Genomic DNA, 14,909 nt, shown 5'->3' on the forward strand with positions numbered 1-14,909 from the left:
TGGTGCAGCTTCCACCTATGTTTCTGGATCTCCTGTCTCATCTTCTCTGCATGGGACCACAGCTGGACATCTCCAGCTCCTGCCAGTCTCATCCTTAGACTCATCCTTCAGCTTCTACTTCTGGACCAAGTGCAGGTAACATCAAGGAGGAGCTGGCACTCCTCACTGTGGAGCTAAGCATCTGTAAAAGACCTACACAGGCTCCAGCTTTTCCTATGGGTTCTGATTTTTTCACTTTACTACTATCTTTCCTTCCTGTCTGTCTGCCCTGCTGACCACAGGCCCAGGAAGAACTGTGGAATAACAGCAGAATCAGCGCCCACAGTTGTGTGAGGTCAAATCTCTACAATAATTTCCTATTACATATGTAATTGCCTAGTGGTTTTGCTTCTGCGATCAAACCACCAGACGGTTGGGTTTGTTATGGTGACCAAGACTGTGTAAGCCAGAATTTCTTTTCCTAGGAGAGTTGAGGTCCCAAGGAGTTACAAACTAAGAAACTACATTGTTGCAACAAGTCTACTAATAGGTGAGCTGGCAGGAAATTTAATAAGAATCTGAATGTAAAGAAGAAAATGGTTTACCAATTTTGATGCCTTTCAAGATCTCTTCTCCTATATATTCATAATCTTACTATGTCTGATAGTAGTTGCATGGAGGAATAATTCTACAGGGATGGAAATTCCTTCCTGAATCCATGATAGGTATATCCTTTTGAAGTGGAGGCTAGAAAACAGTATACGTCACCTCTGATCTATGAGTGAAGCTGATGGAGTGCATTAGATGGTGCTGGAAGCTTGGACTTTGGAATCAAGCCAAATTGTATGCAGGCATCCATTGTTGTGTTACTGGGCTGGTCACTTAATCTCTCAGAGCCTTGGGTTTGCTGTATGTAAGATTCTGCTTCTCCTGGAATTGTGGCTGAGGGCTAAGTGAAACAATAGATCAATACCAAACAAGTGCTCAGTGTCCTGCTGTTATCAGTGCACATGCCTCATCTCTTTATTTGAAAATGCCCCCGAGGCATGGCTGTGTCTTTTTCATCATTGTTCCTAGTACTGTGTGAGGCACTCAGTAACTGGCCTGTAGTTCATGCTCAGTCTTATTTGTGCTACAAATGAATGTGTCCAGAGGCACAGCTTTTTGTGCATGTTGCATATCCAGACCCGGTGTTTATCACATCTTCTTTTCTGAGATTCCAAGTAGGTAAGACTGGCCATTATGTTTAGCAATTCAGGAGTAGTGCATGGGTGAATGTCTGACAATCACTATGCCTGGTATAATGTTTAAGTTAAGGATTTTTCCTTTGCGGGTCTTAGAAGGCCTGACACATGCAGTTTTGATTGTACACCAGTGGATGTCACTCTTCAAACACACAAATGTGCTCTCAGAAGCTCTTTGGAAAGGCAAGGCAGACGCTCCACAGATGTTTGTTTCTTTCTCCAGGCTGTGGGAAGTGATGCTGGTCTCCAGATGTCACCCATCATCATGGAGCCCTCCATGCTGTATCTTCATCCAAGGGTAGAAAGAGGAATTGTGGAATGTTCTGCAAAGCATGCTTTTATCTATAGGAATGGTGTTCATTGATTGATGGGATTTGGGGAATTGCCTCTTAGTGAATTAATATCATTTAAGAATGTTGTTTGGCTGTAATGTAGTTGCCTCTTGGAAGGAAAGTAGGCGAGTCAGGCACAGAAATGGGAAAGAGATTTATTTTTCACTTTTGTATCTGATGGTAGTGATTTTGTTTGTGCTTTGTTAATAAAGATTAAAGAATAATAATATTTGGCAAAATCTTGGTACTGTACTCTTTGTTTAAATTGTTTGTCCTATTACTAAGGAAATTTCTATTTTGAAAAAAAAACACTGATAATGTTCTCTGCAACATTATTGATTTTCATTCAAATTGATCTCTCATTCAGACATCAATTCATATTCATTTATTTAAAATTTTATTATGCACATACCTATGTGCATATTTGTTACATAGGTGCTGAGGTGCACTGGTAAATAAAAAAAAACCTGTAAGTTTTTAGAAGAGAATTCTAATAAGATTAAAGAAACAGGAGCACCTGGGTGGCTCAGTCGGTTAAGCATCTAACTTTTGGTGTCTGCTCAAGTCATGATCTTGCAGTTTGTGGGTTTGAGCCCTGTGTTGGGCTCTGGGCTGACAGTGTGGAGCCTGCTTGGGATTCTCTCTCTCCCTCTCTCTCTCTGCCCCTCCTGCTCTCTCTCTCTCTCTCTTTCTCAAAATAAATAAATACACTTAAAGATTAAAGAAATATGGCACCTTCAAAATGATCCTTGATTGGCTTATAGTTTATAGATAGATTTACAAATAGGTGAACTAAAAATAAAATGTGCGTATTTTGTAATTTTATGAGTACAATGTAGTATGAAGTTGAAAAAAATCCAATGTTATGTACATGGGAGTGCAAATTGATATAACCTGTTCTCAGAGCAAATTGGAGATACGTCTGAGAAACCTCAGGAGTTATCACAATTTTTTATCCAGGGATTCCACTTCTGTAAATCATTCTTTTATTTTTAAAAAATTTTTTAATGTTTATTTTTGAGAGAGAGAGAGAGAGAGAGAAAAAGAGACAGAGTGCGAGCAGGGGAGGGGCAGAGAGAGGAGGAGACACAGAATCTGAAGCAGGCTCCAGGCTCCGAGCTGTCAGCACAGAGCCTGATGCGGGGCTCAAGCCCATAAACGGTGAGATCATGACCTGAGCCAAAGTTGGGCGCTTAACCAACTGAGCCATCCAGGCACCCTCTAGAAATCATTCTTAAGTGACAGAGATGTATTGTAAAAGTATGTACAAGAAACAACTACTTACTTGAAGAAAAATAAGGTAAGAAAGAATAAAGTAAGCACCCTTAGCAGAACAATGTGGCCAGGGTGTAGCCATTGACAGAGCATACAGTTACTTAGAGTAATTCAACCCTCATTTCCCCTTCGGGTTGCTTTGTATCACTTGTGCCGTATGCGGTGTCACAGACAGGAGGATGGTAAAAGGCAAGTGCTCTTTACTCTGACCTGTGTATGTGGGATGACTAGGTAAGGCACTGTGTGGACCAGCAATACTACACACAGTATACCCCGATACCCCACCATATAGGGAGAGAGTTCGTGTATATCAGGCAAAAAACTGACCCACTGTAAGACCTCATCTTAACTTCGTTGCGTCTGCAAAGATCCTATTTTCAAATAAGGTCATTTTCACAAGGACTAGGGACTAGGACTTCATCACATCTTTTGGGAGACAAGATTCAACCTGTAACAAATACCCTCTTTCTTCTTTTTCTTTATCCTGTCATTATCTTATTCTGTTCCATATTCTATAATCTGTTCCTTATTCTACTCTGCACCATATGTTCATACCCACAACCCTCACCACCTCCAAGCTCTTTCCTATTTATTTTCGTTAGGATTATTTACATTATCCATATACAGGTGACCAAGGTAAAATTTGAAATTTTTAAGTGTAACCAGAAATCAAAAGATCGTGAAATGTTCTGTTGAGTGGCATCCAACCGAAGGTGGGACCTAAACACCTGGTTTGACCTTACCCATAACATTCATCCTTTCTGGACCTCAGCTTCCTCACGTGCAAAATGACCTTAAACTTCTCAGCTTGAAAAGTAATAATATGTGTGTGAACAAACTAGGGTAGCCAACACTTCTGAAACAGAGGTCTTTGATTAGGGGCGGACATTAAGACAGCCTAAAACAACCCTACTGTTTGGCACACAGGGGTCTCCAGATAAACTGTGGTGCATCGTCAGTTCTCTATTGGAGCAGACATATCAACAATTTCTCTCTCTCTCTCTCTTTCTCTCTCTCTCTCTCTCTCTCTCTCTCTCATTGCTTTTGGCTCACACTTCAAGGCTTCCTCAAACCCAACAGCTGAAGCAACCTCTAAAGAACAGAGGAACAGTGGAAGCGGCAGTTTGAAAGAGGCTACCAGGCAAACGGTCAAGTGCAATCTGTAGGTCTGATCATTGTTTCTACTGAATATCAAAGGATGCCTATTTTTCATCTCCATACCATGTTGCCAAAGAGGTAATCATGACGAAGTGTTATGCTGTGAAGGAACAGCCCTACATCAAACACATGTCCTTCTTTGATCCAGCTGAACCAGATGATAGTTATTTTACTGTCAAGAGAGCAATGACAAAAGGCCAGCCAATGCTGCAACACTTTAGCTGGGTGTGTGTCAATTGAGGACAGATGCATATGTCTGTTCTAACTGGAGACTGAGGGAGCTTCATTTCATTTGTTCAGAATCCAGATGTAGCAACGGGTACTCGAAATTCAGTTTATGGGAATGAAGCTCCTGAGATGTGAGGACGAGTGAAGTGTCTGAATTTTTTTTTTTTTACCTTTAGTCTGTGGAATAATACTCTGAAGACAGGAAGCATTACTTCTTATTCATTCTCATCTACTTTGAATGAAAGAAAGTTTTTCTGCTACCTAGGGAAAAGCACATGCTTGTTCTGTGTGTGTGTGTGTGTGTGTGTGTGTGTGTGTATTTCCTTTACATATCACATATTAATATATATATTTCTTTTTTAAAGAAACATTTTCCTAGAGTGCAATCAGATAACTTGAATTGTGGGGTTTATTTCAAAGTGAAATAAAAAATTGCAAACAAGATGGCTTGATGATGTCAGTTTAGTAAATTTTATCCTTGCATTTAATCTTCCTTGATAACAAGTTTTGTCACCTATTGTAAAAGTTTTGTCACCTATTGTAATGGCTTTCCAAATGCTGCTATGTCCTCTATTTCCCTTCTGTAATTCTTCTACAGCTGGTAACTTTGACCTCACACCTGGAATGGAAATTAGCATGAAGACAAAATACCCCATGTATGAGTGGCAAACAAGGGCACTGCTTGCCTTTTAGTGGCAAGATTCAGGCTTTGCCAGGGAAGCAATGGGTGGCAACCTCAAATTTTTGAGGCAATCACATTTCTGAGACAGAAAAATCAGTCCTGGTTTTCTGATGCCAATAAGTCCACCTCTAAATTCCCAGACTCTGTCAAGTGTCTGGTACATTCTTTTTTTTCTTTTCTTCTGAATTTTTAGCTTTATTTATTTTTGAGAGATGAGGGGAGGGGCATAGAGAGGGAGACAGAGATTCCAAAGCCGGCTCCATGCTATGAATGCAGAGCTCAATGTGGAGCTCAAACCCATGAACTGTGAGATCATGACCTGAGCTGAAATCAAGAGTCTATCGCTTAACTGACTGAGCCACCCAGGTGCCCCCTAGTACAATCTTATTTACAAGGGGTGAGACTAAAACTCATTCAACTTCGCCACCTAGGATAAGAGCATTTGCTCATTTTGCTTTATAAAAAAATAAATGAACATTAGCCAACTACAAAGCAATCCATTCCTAAATTTCCTATCACATTCCTCCGTTTGGGATGAGGGCCAACTTCCCAGGGTTGTTTTCATGAAGTCTAGCTCTTCTGGGTCCCTCAAAACAAATTATTTCCCATTACTCTGGACATAAAGTCAAAACTCCTTAAAAAGATTTATAGGACCCTTCATATTTTGGCATCTGCTTATTTCTCCAGCCTCTTAGCCACACTGAACTACTAACTCACCCCAAGCTTCTACAAAACCGATGATCTCTGTAGAAAATGGCCTGTACCTACTGATTATTTGTCCCTGTCCTTTTCCCTTATTGCTGTCTGGGTAACTCTTGGTCATCCATTGCACAGTGAAGCACAGAGAAGCTAAAGGTAACTTGGTTTTACATCCTGGCTCTGCCACTTACTAACGATATTTGGTTTGGGCAGGTTACCTCACTTTTTATGCCTCTGTTTCTTCACTATAAGCTAGAGATAAATTACAGTGCCTCCCTCAGGGGATTGTTAACTAATGTAGGTAATATATACAGAGCATGTAAAACTGTGTCTGGCTCAATAAGGGTTAGCTAATAGTGTTATTCAGATTTTTTTTTTTTTTTGAGAGAGTAAGTGAGTAGGGGAAGGACAGTGAGAGAGGGAGAGAGAAAGAATCCTGCACTATCAGCATGGACCCTGACGTGGGGCTCGATCTCACAAACCATGAGATCATGACCTGAATGGAAGTCAAGAGTTGCTTAACCAACTGAGCCACCCAGGTGCCCCTGATTCAGATTTTAGTATAGCTGTGACATTCCTTGGGGACCTCTTGGTCCTGGTTTAGGGACCCTGTCTGTGCCTTAGTTGTACCTTGTGCTTGCTTTTATCACAACACTTACAATGCAGTGTTGTAACATGGGAAATGAGTCTATGCCGAGATGAGCCACTGCAGTCCTGTTTATAGGTATTTCATGGTGTCACCACAGAGTCATTAGACTTCTTCTCTTTTCACTGTCTCCTGTATTGAATATTCAAGTCATTCAAAGAAAGACCCTTAAATTCCCAAGCCACTAACCCTCAAGGATACCACATTAAAAAGTTCAGTTTTCAAACGAAGATAAGATGAAAACTATGTCTGTGAACTACCCCTTCTCTCCCTACTGGGCCCACAGAACTTCTTTTCACAAGCTAATTCAGGATGGTGAGTCCGGGGAGCTGTTTCCTTCCTTTGGCACATCACACATTCTTTCTACCATGTACTCTCTCTACTGAAGGAGGATGCCTTATGGAGTTCATTATGATGGAGTTCTACCTCTGTCGCAGGTCTATTTCCAGTTCTGCCTCACACGTGGTGATAAATATTCAGATGTATGCAGTGCACAGACAGGCACACATGTCTCATCACACATTTTTTACTACTGCTTCTAATACTATTGTCTACATCCTGGAAATGCCATAGGATACACACAAAATCTTGCCCATCTATGATCATTTGGCACTAGCAAATCACTGTGTTTGAAGCCCTGAACTTACTGGGAGTCAAGAATATGAGAAGCTTGACCACCTGAACACATAAGAGAAACTCAGGAGAAAGATGAAGCATCTAGCCAGTCTTCTGAATGCTTTCAGATACCAGGGAATGAAGTTTTGCATAGACCAAACATCTGGGAAAATTGAATTTTTCATTTGCCATCCAGATGCTTCTATGTATTGTCCCCAATTTCTTTAATCTCATTTTGTCTCCTTGACATCAAAACAGCTGATCCACTTAGTAACCACTCTTCTCTGCTTCTCACTAAATTTTTCATGTGGTCTTACTCCGCACTCCCAAGCTTTTGCCTTGTTCTACTTAACTGTTAACCCTTTTAACAGTTCTGACACTGCAGTCCACGAGCAAGTGAGCATGAAGCATTGCCTGAAGATCACACAGCATGACAGAAAATTGGCAGTTTTAATCCCATTACTCATAACTTCAGGGATCTTTATTTTGGAGACAAAGATGCCATGAAGAAGAACTTCTGAGAAACTTTTAAGTGTCTTTGAGTTAATACTCAATATAGAAGGCTTTTTCCTTCCACCTAAAGCAAGGCACAGCAATATAACTCTCCCCACTAACACAACTATGTTACGCATATGTGTATGCACAAACATTCATTCAATGCTAACGTATGCCAGGCTCTGTGCTAAGTGCAGAAGATATATTGACAAATGCACTGGTATGGACCTAAAAGAAGACCCATGTAAACAGATCATTTTACATACTATTATGGATAAATTGTGTCCTCTCCTATAGCCCATCCATTGAAGCACTAATACCCCAATACCTCAGAACATGACTGTGTTTGGAGAAAGGGCCTGTAAAAAGGTGTTTAAGTTAAAATGAGATCATTAGGGCAGGCCTGAATCCAATCTGACTGGTATTCTTGTAAGAAGAGGAATCTCGAGGGCGCCTGGGTAACTCCGTTGGTTAAGTGTCTGACTTCAGCTCAGGTCATAATCTTGCGGTTCATGGGTGAGAGCCCCACGTGGGGCCCTGTGCAGACAGCGTGGAGCCTGGAGCCTGCTTCAGATTCTGTGTCTCCCTCTCTCTGCCCCTCCCATGTTCTCTCAAAAATAAACATTAAAAAAACAAAAAAGGAAGAGGAATTTTGGACACACGAAGAGATACCAGGGGCATGTGTGCACAGAAGGGGGACCATATGGAGAAGCTAGGGTGTTAATTTTTTTAACATTAAAAAATGTGTACTTTATTAAGTATAAAGCGTATAAACAATTAGGTAAGCTTGTGGAGAAGCTGGCCAAGATACCTACATTAAGAGGCACAGGTGTCCATGTAAATATTTCATTTTTTTTTTTTACAGAATGTTTATTAAAGTTGTTTAACGTACAATATCTCATTTGTCATTGTGGAAGTTCTTTATTGTCAAGATGATTCTTCTGTCTGATGGCAAACAGCAGTCTTACTGCCAGTGATTATTCTGAACCTCCATGTTGGTGCTAAGGAGCAGAGCACTTAATGGAATGAACAGAAAGGTTAGAAGCTTGGGAATCTATTTAATGTGTTCTCTTTCTTTCTTTGAGCTTTCTCCCTTGAGTTTCACAACCTCTCTTGAATTCTATAATCCATCTCTCATGCAACTATGGACGCCCCAGGAAAAAGAAGCCAACCATATCCCTTAGTCTGATTTTGGTCAGGTCCTTGGCCCTACTCATAGTGAAAACAGAAGGTGTCCAAGCTCAAGAGCAGCCCATCTTGCTGTCATAACTTCGTTCATCTCTCTGTAAACCAATTGTGATTGGATGCAAACAGTTGGTTGAGGATCTTGGTTGCTGGCTTAATATCATGTCTAGATCACTCCCAATATTATTGCAGGTCCCAAGATACAGACAAATCCTAATAGAACGTAATTCTGCCACTAAGTGCAGGCTGACATGAAATGAGGGAGAAGTGACAAAGATGGAAGATGTAACATGGACAGCGTGAGGGTTGAGGTGGTGCAAATGGGGAGGGAGGAGCTCATCCAGAAACCACTGTGAAGAACTTCCAAATTCCCAGGCAGTTCCTCTGAGAATAGGGAATTTGAAACAGAATGTTGGCAGCACATGATGATTGGGAAACTACAATCATTGTGACCAGTTACATGTTCTACTGCAGCTCCAGCTTGGCGGTGAGCTTTCTGACTCAGTGCAGAGAGAAGTGATTACATACTGAAAACTTGGCCTCAGCTCGTCCCCTCCAAGGACCCCTGGGACGCTGCAGTTAATCAGCAGACTGGTCATCAAGGGTCACTTGATATTTTGAAAATGTGTTTTAGATACCTGGGCAAGTCTTTTGATGCATTCTTTCAGTGTCCCTATGGAGCTGGAACAACCTGTGGCCAATGGGACGTGTCAGGCACTGCATCCACACATGGAATCACTTTATTTGGGAGCCTGGGCCAGAGCACGATGAGCTCGTCTCTATCCTGCTGTCTGACTCGGAGGTGGAGGAAACTGGAAACATCAGGACGATGTGGATTACAAAACTGACAATCAGACATGCTGGGAACCTGAAAACTAGTAGGACAACAATCTGGCTCAGCGCACAAGGGCAGCCTCTTAGCACCAGAAAAATCATGTAGCAGCTAAAGACTTTCTGTTTTTCCCATTGGGTCGAAGTGTATTATTGTCATTAGGAATGTTCTTAGGGTAGATAGAATGCAGGTCTTCTCCTTGGGCTTGAGTCACGTAACACTTGTGCCTCTAACACACACACACACACACACACACACACACACACTGGACACATGACTTTTTGAATTCAATTAAAAATGGACATAGGCTTGGAAGAGAAAAATAGGTCCCAACAGGAGAGTAAGAGAAAAGAATAAGGCTTTCTTTACCAATTTTTCCTAGTGGATAGTGAGAAGGGGTATGTGTGTTGATTGAATGAATCATGGGAAAATCATGGGAAGTTTTTATTTTTTATTTTTTAAATGCTGCTGGTAGAGCTAACATTTTTTCCCTTTCACATGTCTTCCTATTAAGATTAATCCTTCTTGCACCCCATCAACACCAAATCTACCTTCTTATCCCCTACCCACCCAAAGCAACAAAAATACAGAACCTAGGGCAATCTCACTGTCTCAGAGATTTCTTCAACTTGTAACGATTTTTATCTCTAGTGCCTACACAGTTCCTCACAGAATAAGGAATGACAATATGGTAATAATAGCTAACAAGAAGCACTGTGCTAAGGGCTTAATAGAGAATGCATCTTTTGATTCTGAATATATGGAAACAGGTATTTTAACACCCCCATTTTAAAGGTGAGGAAACAGGTTGAGAGAGATTAATTTGCCCAATATAATGCTGTAGGAAGTGGAATGGGTTGTTTATCTGACTCCAGAATCTATGTTTGCAACCATTTTACTATGATTCAGGAATACTTTTTATGTCCCCAAATTGATCTACAGATTCAATATAATCTCTATCAAAATCTCCAGACTCTTTTTCAGGAATTGACAAGCAGATCTTGAAATTTATGTGGAAATGTAAGGGACCCAATATTGCCAAAATATTCTTGAAAAGGAAAAAAAAATTAGAGGACTTCTAGTCTTTGTTCACAAAACTCACTATAAAACTACAGTTATTATTTTTTAGTCAATTGATTTTTGACAATGATGGCAAGACAATTCAATGCAAAAGGTTAGTCTTTTCAAAAATGGTGCTATGACAACTTTATATCCATAGGCAACACAACAAATTTAGACCTTTATCTTCTCTTGTACACAAACATTAAATCAATGTATCATAAATCTAAATAGAAGAGCTAGAACTCTAAAGCTTTTAGAAAAATATGGGAGAAAATCTTTGTGACCTTAAGGTAGACAAAGCCTTCTTAGCTACAACACGAAATGCATAATCCATTTAAAAATGATAAATTGGACTTAATAAAAATCAGAATTTTTGCATTTCAAAATAAACTAGTAAAAAAAGAAAGGATAAGCCACAGACTGGGAAAAATATTTGCAAATCAGATATCTGGTAAAGAACTTATATTTAGAACATATTAAAAAACTCTTACAACACAATAATAAAAAGGCAAATAACCCAATTCAAAGGGGGTAACATATTTGAATAGATATCTTGCCAAAGAAGATATCCAAATGACCACTTAACCCATGAGAAAAAAATGCTCAACATTATTAGTAGAGAAATGTAAATTAGAACACTCTCTAGAATAGATAATAACGTGTTGAAGGTACGAAGAAACTCGAATCCTCACATATCACTAATGAGAATATAAATGGTACAACTGTTTTGAAGAATAGTCTGGCAATTTCTTTCAAATTTAAACATAAATTTATGTTGAATTCTTTTTATAAGTTTATTTAACTAACTCTTAGTTAATTTGAGAGAGAGAGTCAGGGGAGAGGCAGAGAGAGAGGCAGAGAGATAATCCCAGGCAGGATCCACGCCCAGCATGGAACCCAATGCAGGACTCCATATTGATCTCACAATGGCAAGATCATGACCTGAGCTGAAATCAAGAGATGGGAAGTTAACCAACTGGGCCACCCAGGTGCACCTACATCCAAGTCTTTATATGGACATCTCTTGAATAGTTAGATACCTAGGGGTAAAATTGCTAGGTTTTGGGGAATCCAAGGTACCTAAAAGCAAGGAAAATGAAAACCTGTGTCCACACAGAGATGTACACATACATTTTAATACCATTATGGTTCATAATAGCCCCAAACTGGAAACTGAGGAATAAACAAAAGTGGTTTAGTCACACAAAGGAATACTATTCAGCAATAAAAAGGAATGAAATACCCATAATATGGATCAAACTCAAGAAGATTACGTACATTATATAATGTATACACATATTATATAATTCCATTTATATAAAGGTCTGGAAAAGGCAAATCTATAGAGACAGAAAATAAATGACTGGTTGTCTAGGGCCCATTGTTCTTTGAACAGACTTATAATTTAATAATGAATTATAGTTCATTTTTACATATGAATTTTCACTGGGCTGTATGTATCAGTTAGTTTTTTGTATTCCTCATGTTTATCAGTAATCCCAGTTATATATCAAATGCTTATTGATATATAACTTATTGAATGAATAAATATATGAATGATTTCTATGGATAACTTTAAAATACAATATTGGTGTGTGGGACATAATGCCATGCTAAGAGCAGTACAGGATAAGAGATGACTCAGATCCAAAGCTACTGCTGTCTTCTATTTTAAAAAAGTTTTTTTAGGGGAGCCTGGGTGGCTCAGTCGGTTGGGCGTCCAACTTCAGCTCAGGTCATGATCTCACGGTTTGTGAGTTTGAGCCCATGTATGCTGACAGCTCAGAGCCTGGAGCCTGTTTCAGATTCTGTGTCTCCCCTCTCTCTCTCTGCCCCTCTTCCACTCATGCTCTCTGTCTCTCTCAAAACTAAATAAACATTAAAAAAATTTTTTTAAAGTTTTTATTACTTTATTTTTTTGGTATTTTTTAAATTTTATTTTTATTTTTTAAAATTTACATCCAAATTAGTTAGCATATAGTGCAACAATGATTTCAGGAGTAGATTCCTTAGTGCCCCTCACACATTTAGCCCATCCCCTTCCCATACCCCCTCATGTAACCCTCAGTTTGTTCTCCACATTTATTAGTCTCTTCTGTTTTCTCCCCCTTCCTGTTTTTATATTATTTTTGTTTCCCTTCCCTTATGTTCCTCTGTTTTGTCTCTTAAAGTCCTCATATGAGTGAAGTCATATGATTTTTGTCTTTCTCTGACTAATTTCACTTAGCATAATACCCTCCAGGTCCATCCACATAGTTGCAAATGGCAAGATTTCATTCTTTTTGATTGCTGAGTAATACTCCATTGTGTGTGTGTATATATATATCACATCTTCTTTATCCATTCATCCATCGATGGACATTTGGGCTCTTTCCACACTTTGGCTATTGTTGATAGTGCTGCTATAAACATGGGGGTGCATGTGTCCCTTCAAAAGAGCACACCTGTATCCCTTGGATAAATGCCTAATAGTGCAATTGTTGGGTTGTAGGGTAGTTCCATCTTTAGTTTTTTGAGGAACCTCCATACTGTTTTCCAGACTGGCTGCACCAGCTTGCATTGCCACCAACAATGCAAAAGAGATCCTCTATTTCCGCATCCTCGCCAACATCTGTTGTTGCCTGAGTTGTTAATGTTAGCCATTCTGAAGGTGTAAGGTGATATCTCATCATGGTTTTGATTTGTATTTCCCTGATGATGAGTGATGTGGAGCATTTTTTCCAGTTGGCCATCTGGATGTCTTCTTTGGAGAAGTGTCTATTCATGTCTTTTGCCCATATCTTCACTGGATTATTTGTTTTTTGGGTGTTGAGTTTGATAAGGTCTTTATACATTTTGGCTACTAACCCTTTATCTGATATGTCGTTTGCAAATCGGTTGCCTTTCAGTTTTGCTGATTGTTTCCTTCACTGTGCAGAAGATTTTTATTTTGATGAGGTCCCAGTAGTTCGTTTTGCTTTTGTTTCCCTTGGCTCCAGAGACATGTTGAGTAAGAAGTTGCTGTGGCCAAGATCAAAGAGGTTTTTGCCTGCTTTCTCCTCGAGGATTTTGATGGCTTCCTGTCTTACATTGAGGTCTTTCATCCATTTTGAGTTTATTTTTGTGTCTGGTGTAAGAAAGTGGTCCAGGTTCATTTTTCTGCATGTCACTGTCCAATTCTCCCAGCACCACTTCTGAAGAGACTGTCTTTATTCCATTGGATATTCTTTCCTGCTTTGTCAAAGATTAGCTGGTCATACGTTTTTGGGTCCATTTCTGGGTTCTCTATTCTGTTCCATTGATATGAGTGTTTGTTCTTGTGCCAGTACCATACTGTCTTGATGATTGCAGCTTTGTAGTATAGCTTGAAGTCTGGGATTGTGATGCCTCCTGCTTTGGTTTTCTTTTTCAAGTTTGCTTTGGCTATTTGGGGTCTTTTCTGGTTCCATACCAATTTTAGGATTATTTGTTCTAGCTCTGTGAAGAATGCTCGTGTTATTTTGATAGGGATTGCATAGAATATGTAGATTGCTTTCGGTAGTATCGACATTTTAACAATATTTGTTCTTCCTATCCAGGAGCTTGGAATCTTTTTTCCATTTTTTGGTGTCGTCTTCAATTTCTTTAAAAGCTTTCTATAGTTTTCAGTGTATAGATTTTTCACCTCTTTGGCTAGATTTACTCCTAGGTATTTTATGGTTTTTTGTGCAACTGTAAATGGGATTGATTCCTTGATGTCTGTCGCTTCATTGTTGGTGTATAGGAATGCAACCGATTTTTGTGCATTGATTTTATATCCTGCAACTTTGCTGAATTCATGAGTCAATTCTAGAAGTTTTTTGGTGGAATCTTTTGGGTTTTACATATAGAGTATCATGTCATCTGCAAAGAGTGAAAGTTTGACCTCCTCCTGGCCGATTTGGATGCCTTTTATTTCTTTGTGTTGCCTGATTGCAGAGGCTAAGACTTCCAATACTATGTTGAATAACAGTGGCAAAAGTGGGCATCCCTGTCTTATTCCTGACCTTAGGGGTAAAGCTCTCAGTTTTTCCCCATTGAGGATGATATTAGCATTGGGTCGTTCATATATGGCTTTTATGATCTCAAGGTATACTCCTTCTATCCCTACTTTCTTGAGGGTTTTTATCAAGAAACGATGCTGTACTTTGTCAAATGCTTTCTCTGCATCTATTGAGAGGATCATATGGTTCTTGTCCTTTCTTTTATTGATGTGATGAATCACATTGATTGTTTTGCGGATGCCCTGCATCCCAGGTATAATCCCGCTTGGTCGTGGTGAATAATGTTTTTAATGTATTGTTGGATCTGGTTGGGTAATATCTTGTTGAGGATTTTTGCATTCATGTCCATCAGGGAAATTGGTCTATAGTTCTCCTTTTTAGTGGGGTCTCTGTCTGGTTTTGGAATCAAGGTAATGCTGGCTTCATTGAAAGAGTTTGGAAGTTTTCCTTCCATTTCTATTTTTTGGAACAGTTTC

This window comes from Neofelis nebulosa, chromosome 15 (assembly GCF_028018385.1).
Source record: "Neofelis nebulosa isolate mNeoNeb1 chromosome 15, mNeoNeb1.pri, whole genome shotgun sequence".
NCBI classification, from domain to species: Eukaryota; Metazoa; Chordata; class Mammalia; order Carnivora; family Felidae; genus Neofelis; species Neofelis nebulosa.